The following is an 8,778-nucleotide window of genomic DNA, read 5'->3' as shown; positions in this document are numbered from 1 at the left end:
AAGGAGAGATCTTGGTGAGTATATTCAATTTGAGGTGAAGATGTACGCTTTTGCTGCTTAGTACTATTTTAAAGATACTTCTTGGTGTGATGACTTACAGGAGAATTGTTCTAAAAAGGCTCGTTGTTATAAAAAAAGTGTAAGTTTGATTGGCTCGAGGACGAGCAATGGTTTAAGGTGTTGGTTGTGATGATAGGCTATATATGCATATATTTGTCGCTATTACAACATGAATTTACTGGTGCAACGCTCTATTAATCTGAGTTTGCGCATTATAAATCGCTAGTTGTTTGCAAACTAATTGTGTGTTTTGATGAGCCTTTGGTGAAGTGTTGCATTCCGAGCTAGTATAGGGATTTGTATGGGAATGAATTTAGTATTTAAGCTTTGAAGTCTGAGTAAAAGCTCAAGGAATTAACCGATGTGTTCGGGAGGTCTAAATTTGTATAATTAAGTAACGAGGAAGACTTGAGAGGCATATTGCGCACATGTCTAGTAAAATAGACATAACTTTGCTCAGAACTCCATTGTCTCCACAATATAATGGTTGAAAGCTAACTACAAAGGGCATACAACTTTCTTGTTTTACGTTTTTTCCAAATTCAAACGGAACGGGTGAAAAACCGCAGTTTTGCCGCGCGCGCGCAGACCCGGGTAGAAGATGGTCCGCGGACAAACTTGAGGGACAACTGAAGAATCAGAGAGTATGTTTGGCCGCGGTTTGACCGCGACCGCGGTGGGACCGCGGAAGGAAGCGAAAATTTCAGGGACTAAAGTGCAAAACATGGGATTTTAAGTCGTAAACCCTATATTAAACAAAGGAGGCCGGCCAAGAACAAGGAGGGGACATATTTTGGACACAAATTAGACCTAAGGAGGCGGAGAGACACTACTTTAGGGTTAGACAACACCCTTGGAGGCAAGAACACATTGGGAGCAAGGCGGAGAATTCTTCTACGAGTTTTTCCTTCCTCTTCCTATTTTTCATTGTTGGTTATGACTTTTAGTATTGTAGTTTTACATACTATTATGAATAGCTAATTTGTTATCTAGAGTTTTGATAGAACCTTTTGTAGGATAAATTCTTGTTATGTTTTTATATAATTGAGCCATAGCTTTTCTCTATTTGTTCAACTACGTTTATATTCTGGTTGATTGAAGAGCTCTCAATTAGCTGTGCCTATTTAGTATGCATAACTCGGGAGAGAGTGCATATTTAGGTAATTGTTGAACAACACCACTCCCAGAGTATACGAGGGATCAATAACCGAGGGTTTAAAGGCGGGATTAGGGATAACGAAGCCTTGGGTGCGATCTGAAGTGAGCTGTATTAAAAGCCAGCTAGCGTAGCCCGGGAGAGTGCGTCTAGTAAATTGTCGTAATTACTCGGGAGAGATTTACGGCAATAAGAGTGCTCATGATCGGTAGAGAATACTTAGGCGAAATTATAGAAGACATAGCGGGAAGGATTCCAACAATAGGGGAAATCATAACTGTAGACCTCCTTAATCTTTTCTCGAACCCTCAATATCGTTAGTTGTTAATTTACTATTTTAATTTGTTAGTTAAGTAGTTAAACACAAGAATCTTAATATCTATAAGTTAGGAATTGTTCAAGCTTGTCTTCTTGGTGATAGTGAACAGCTGCAGCTAAACCTTAGTTCTCTGTGGGATTCGATTCCGGACTTGTAAACCGGACTATATTTGCAGCGACCGCTTAGTCCTTTTTATAAGGCATAGTTGGGCGTGATCAAGTTCCAGCATAATATGCTGGAAGTTCATACACAGATGCACCGATCTCCAGTATATTATGCTGGACCGGTCCTTCTTGCAGCAAAATAGTGGCTACTTTTCAATGACTTTGCAAACGCTGGCTATTTTTGTATGACCAATCCAAAAACTGGCTAGCCCGTGCTATTTTAGCGAGTGTGTCCATACACATTCTAATATATTAGAGGCATTAGCACAAACGGCCTTTTTTGCGGCCACTGTTTAAATTATGTCCCCGTTAGCTTAATGAACAATATTTATTTTCAAAGAATACAAAAATAAATCATCTAACTACTTTTAAAGGAGAAATTTAGCTCATTGGTTAAATGAGAACAAAATTTAAAGATTGGCCTTAAAAAGGTCATATGGTGCAATAATCCTATTAGATCCGTAGAAATGACATCAGATAGTCATTCTAGAGGGTTGCTATTAGATATTAGCCGATGTATTCTGAATTTTAATTTTTCAGTTTAATTTTTCAGAAAAGAAAGTCTTGAAATTCAAATTTCATGATAAAATAAGTACAGATTAATCTCTAAATAGCAGTCCTCAAAATGGCTATTTCTGTACTTCGCCTAAGAGTAGGACCAATTTTAGCAAAAACAGAGTGACCCGTGACTAGTCGGGCTCCTAATGTGCTAGATCCGACCATGAACATCCCCACATAACCATAACCCGTGATTTTAATTAATTGGATGTGGGGGAGTGCACTAATGGGACAAATGCACATAATATACGGAGTTTAATGAAAAAAAGATAGGCTGAAGGTGTTTAATTGTATACGTAGTTTAAGGATTTTTTTTTTTTAATTTGTGGTCTTAAATAATTTATAGCTTGTATGACAATAAATAATATGATTAAGAGTAAAATAAAAAGTTTAAAATTAACTTAAATTTAAATATTAAAAAGTAAAACTATTTTTAAAATATATTATAAAGAAAAGCTTGTCAAATAAAATAGGACAAAGAAAGTATATTTTATATTTTTATGTTATCATATTATTAATTAGGTGAAAATGAGTCACGGGATGAATTGTGGCAAGCAAAATCCGACAAAGGAATCCTCAACTCGTCATGCATGTGTACACCACAAATACCACTAATCCTTTGCGAGGTAAAGAAAGTTTTTTTTTTCTTTTTTGGTTAATTGTAGTATTATTCCTCCTAATTAAAGACACCAAAAAGAAAAAATAGTTATGTTACTACATATTTTTTTATTTGAGGATAAAAGAAAAAGAAAAAAAAACAACTTAATGCACAAAACATTTCACATTCAGATCTTGCGATTTAACAATAATTTTAACTAACTTAGTAACAGAGCGTGGACCAACTAGAATATGCCTGACCACCATTTATCTACAAAAGCTGAATCTATATCAAGAATAAGCTCTATAATTCTGATGATCATATATATATATATATATATATATAGTCCAAGTAAAAAATTTACCATTTTAAAGATAATTAATTGTAGAAGTGGAGTTGAGTTAAGAAAAGAAGGTGCCAAAAATGCCCAAAAACCATTATCCTTGCCTGTTATGGGTGGACATAACTTAGTGGTATGGTGCAACAAAATTGTGTGATGCAGAGAATGAGAGGTGGAGTTCAATGAGATCACTACTTTATCACTTAAAAAAAGTAGCATTCGTTTCCACAACTTATACTCAATAGCTTTCGACTTTTGAGCAATGATGGAAAAATAGCCTCCCCCCCCCCCACCCCCCCCCCACACCCCCCCAAAAAAGAGAGATAATAGATAGTTTATGGTACATATTAAGCCGGGAGAATGTTCGGGACCCGGTGAACTTGACAACTTTTGTTTAGCTCTCGCTTAACATCTTGTTTGGATGGTTGTTACCTATTGTATTGCATCGTATTGTTACTTTAAATACAACGTTTGTTTTGGTTGTTATTTAAATTTTAAATTTGTCGTTACGTAACGACGAAATATGCCACTTTATGTAACGACCGATTCGGTGTGGTTGCATCGTTATCTTGTCTTTTTCTCTCATCTCACCCTTCATTATTATTAAATAATTTTATTTTATCATTTACCCTACCTTTTTATATAATAAAATTACTCCATATCATAATTTTTCTTTATAATATTGCAAATTTATTCTTTATATTGCTGGTGCGTGATATCACGGAATAACAGCAAACGATACAACGTTGTATTCATCAAACGATACAGTACAATACAATACAATACAATACGATACTATGAAACGATGTGTAACAACCATGCAAACAAGCTGTAAACTTCACGTGGGTCTTTTAATAACCCCCCCCCCCCCCCCGGAATTGGTAATTTTATAGCATTGACCCCGACGTTGATAATCAATGAGAGTATGACACACGCGCTACCACATGGATTTTTCGTCCATTTGACATTTTTTTACAATAAAATATAGATATTTTTATCTTTTTAAGTCCACCAACTATTTAAATTATTTTTTTTTCGTGCCAAAATTTATTCTGAAAAAGAACTTGAAACAACGTTATTTTAACTGTAATTTTTTATTTGGCTAAAGATAATGATATTTTAATTAAGTTACTTTTACATATTTGGTTAGAAAGAGAAGGAATATACGGTTAGAACTAATTATCAGTGCATCTATATATAAAAAGTATTTAACGTACCTTAAAAGATGAAAGATATTCTTTTAAATTTTATAAACATAATTAGGCACTCTTTTTTTAATGCGTATCACTTTTGGAGAACAAACAGCGCTAGCTAGTTCATTTAACCTTGAACTAAGCCTCTTGAGAAATCCTACTCTAGGTCTTCAACTAGTAGTGAAATTACTAGATGTCAAAACAAGTAAAAGAAAAGAAGGCAAAGAATTACCCATATGGTTTGTTGGAAAAATATTGCTTCAAATTTGGAATACCGTTGTGTAATAACGAAACTAGACGTCAACTTTAACAATTATTAATCGGCACGCCACGTGTCGTCTACTCACGCTCGGTGTTTATATATATGAACGTAAAATTATTGTCTGTGTTATAAATAGAATTTTATTTATGATGAATGTTTATATTTAGAGAGATTCTAGGGTTTATTACTTGGTGGCTAAGTCACCCTCTCCCTATAAATAGAGGGTTCTATTCTATTGTAATTCATCCCAAATCAATAAGAATTCTCTCTCCCAACTTTTCTCTGTAATACTCTTCTTCTTCTTTTATTATTTTATAACACGTTATCAGCACGAAACTCTAACCAATTGAGTAGAAGCTTTGTGATTGATCATAATGATTGTCAATGTTCTATGAATTTTCTTCATGCTTAAATTTTGGATTTAAGGTAAGTATTTTACTTTGTTTTTCTCTTTTAAATTCTTGAAATTCTATAATTTGATTTTATATACAAGCAAAGACAACAAAGTTTGATTATAACTCTAATGGAGTTTGTAAGAAATTATAACCACCTGGAGTGGTAAAAATTTCTATGTCTTGCCATGATCAAATTCATGTATGATTATGGACACAAAAAGTGGAAACCCGTCCCATTGAATTTGCTCCATTCTCATTCCCTTAAGAGAATGTGATAGCAATATGTGATAAGTCTGAAAGAAGACAAAATTATTACCGTGAAGGTATCAATGGATGTGGACGTGGCAATAGACGAAATTATAATCGTCATCATTGTGATAATGAGAATAATAAGGATTCTCAAAATAATCCCTCACTCTGTGAAAGTAATATTTGTCATCGATTTGACATGAGATTTTATTAAGCACATATAGATGATTATGGTCCATTCATGATGTGAATGTGACAACATCTGATTTATGAATACATATTCATTCTTCAAAGAATATGAACGTGCTAGTGGTAGTGAATATACCGTACTCACCTCTAAAAGGAGGTTTGAGATGATATAAGAATGGCATGAATGGTCATTGGTCACGTACCTATTGTACGCCAAAATATTTTGGCATTGTGATTATTAAAAGACAACGGTAATGCAAGAAACAGATCTTGCATATAATTTTGACCATAACCATAATGATATAACTTTCTCTTTAAAAGAGATATTCACCATATAGGTGTTGATGAATATGTGGTACTACAAAATTAATTGAGAATTCTGCAAGAGCCAATTATATTATTTTGGAGAAATACAATTGATTACCAATAAGGTATTGTGTTGTAGTAAGTCTCAAAGAAACTTATTTAGTTTCCAAAGTATACGCGAAAGCGGTTGATTATATTGAGAATATAAATAAAGGAAAGATTTAATATCTTCTATTACTACAACTTGTAGCGGGATAATATGTATGTGAAAAGCTACCCGCTTTATTCTCCAGTTTGTACTACATAAATAAAAGAATACCATACTAAAGTGGATGTTTATTGATATAAAAACTCATATCATAATAAACTTGGAGTTTATTGATAATTGCACACGTCATGGTGTAAATATGAAGTTTATCAATATTGATAATTTATCCAGTTGGCATAATTGGTTTAGCCATATTAATTTAAGCATGATGTGCAAAAATAAATGAGAATTCACATGTGTAAATATTAAAGAACTAGAAAGTTCTTTACGAATTCTCTTATATTGCTTGTTCTCATTAATTAATAGACCAATTAAAATTGGGATTGAATCCCATGAATGCTGGAAATATTAAAGGTGAATATGGCCCATTCACCTGCCATGTATACCACGTAAGATGCATCTATGAGATGGTTACATAAGCGATTATTAATAACCCGCAACATGGTGTTTTGCGAGGTAACTTGCTCAATAATTTAATTTCGAGCATAATTTTCATATTTTCCATTCAAGACAGTTTATCTTGATATGTTGGCTTACATCATAGTTGGTTTAGCAAAATGATTTATTAAGTGCCTCTACTTAATGGCTAAACAATTGCTTATGAGAACAAAGTTATCTATATCAGTTTGATATACGTTATATACGAAAGTATATTACGTTCTCCCCTCACAAGTGATTTCAGGGTCAGGAACCAAATAATTCCATCTCATCATTATTGATGTGTGGTGTATATTTTGATTAACACCATAACGCACAAAGATGGGTTCTCAAAGTTGAGGAAACAAGTTAGTTTTTCTAACATGAAGGGGAGACAAGATACAACAGTTGAGAAAAAGTTACATGGAATGAATTATCATTTAAACATCTAGATCCCCGAATAAAATAATATGAACCTGAAGTTCATAAAAGGATAATTCATGTGCAATTTATTGCAAAGCATGCCAGACGCATTTGCTGACCCAAAGAAAGTAACTATATTCTCATTGCAAATGCTCCTATTAAATCCTAGAAGGACAAAGTCTATGGTACGTTTAAAGCGTATAGAAAATCGGTTTCAAATAAACTTCTTGATAAGAAGATGAGCAAATGATCAAAACGATCATAATAAAGAGGCAAGTGATCTAGAAGATCACATGACATAACACTTCATAAAATCTCAGGAGAGATTCAAGTACCTGAAAATATGAATGAAGAGATCTCTATGTTATGTCTTTATGAAAAAATATTGAAACTGATATAAAATGTTTGTCGACGACATCTATGATAGCGCTAAATATATATACGAGGATCTTAAGTCTGAAGAACAATTCAAGTAGAATTGGTTTCATATGAAAGACATGTAGTTTTGAACATGTAATTCAAACACTTGAATGTATAAAGTCAATGATATGTGCAATCAGTTTTCGATATCTTATTTGTCTAGCATGACATGAAACTTGATATGCATCTAAAGTCTATTATATGGCTTATATGACTTAACAATCCCTGAAGGATTTAAATTGCTTAAAGCATATAGAATTCATGATCTTGAAGTACCACTTCCTCAATGCGATTTGTGCACAAATGTATCTTGCTATAACTATATGCATGATAATATGATAGCAAGAGTTTTCACCTCTATGTGAAGATATTGAACTGACGATTCCAACAAGATCATATGAAGACAATTCATCTCTATCAAGAATGATGATTTCAAGGTGCAATATATTCATTCAAGTTAATATGGCTGATTTGTTTATCAAATATCTACCAAAGATCTTTTGAAGATGGTGCACAAGATTGGAATGCAAATGCTTAAAGATGTGAATTGATGCTCTCATCATGGGGAGTTGATACGCGTTGTACTCTTTTCCCTTACAAGGTTTTGTCCCACTGGGTTTTCCTTGCAAGGTTTTTAACGAGGCAACCAAAAGGCGTACTGTTAGATATGTGTACTCTTTTCCTTCTCTAGAATTTTTTTTCCCACTGAGTTTTATTTTAGTTAAGGTTTTAACGAGGCACATTATCTGTTGAATAGACATTCAAGGGGGGGTGTTATAAATAGAATTTTATTTATGTTGAATGTCTATATTTAGAGAGATTCTAGGGATTATTACTTGGTGGCTAAGTCATCCTCTCCCTATAAATAGAGGGTTCTATTCTATTGTAATTCATCCCAAATCAATAAGAATTCTCTCTCCCAACTTTTCTCTGTAATACTCTTCTTCTTTTTTTATTATTTTATAACAGTCTGAGCGGTATTATGTTGAATTATATGACTATCTCGTATAAAAGTTTAATTTGTTATAAATAATACACTCTAATTATTTGGGATTTTTACCTAGCTATACTATAATAGAAACTTATATACTACCTTTATTTAGGTTCCTTATTAATTACTTTATATACCTATATTTACTAGTTTTATACAAAATCATAAAAAGGAGGAAATGAAACATACCTTAAATATTGGGTATCAGTTACACATAATCCCCTACATTTATGATAGTCTTCCTTTTTCCAAGGAAAACTATATTTGTCTTTGTACTTACCCAAAATCATCACCGTAAGAAATCCACTGAACCCCAAAATCATCACCTCTCTTTGTACTTACCCACATTAAGAAACCTATTGATACCCATAATCTTTCTAATCCAAAAATCTCGCTTACTCACTCCTCTTCCACTGTTACCCCCCCCCCCCCCCCCCAAAAAAAAAAAAAATTGCAGATTCTTTCCTCTT

This window comes from Nicotiana attenuata, unplaced genomic scaffold, assembly GCF_001879085.1.
Source record: "Nicotiana attenuata strain UT unplaced genomic scaffold, NIATTr2, whole genome shotgun sequence".
NCBI lineage: Eukaryota > Viridiplantae > Streptophyta > Magnoliopsida > Solanales > Solanaceae > Nicotiana > Nicotiana attenuata.
The sequence above is the reverse complement of the archived record's forward strand: the minus strand, read 5'-3'. Positions refer to the sequence as shown.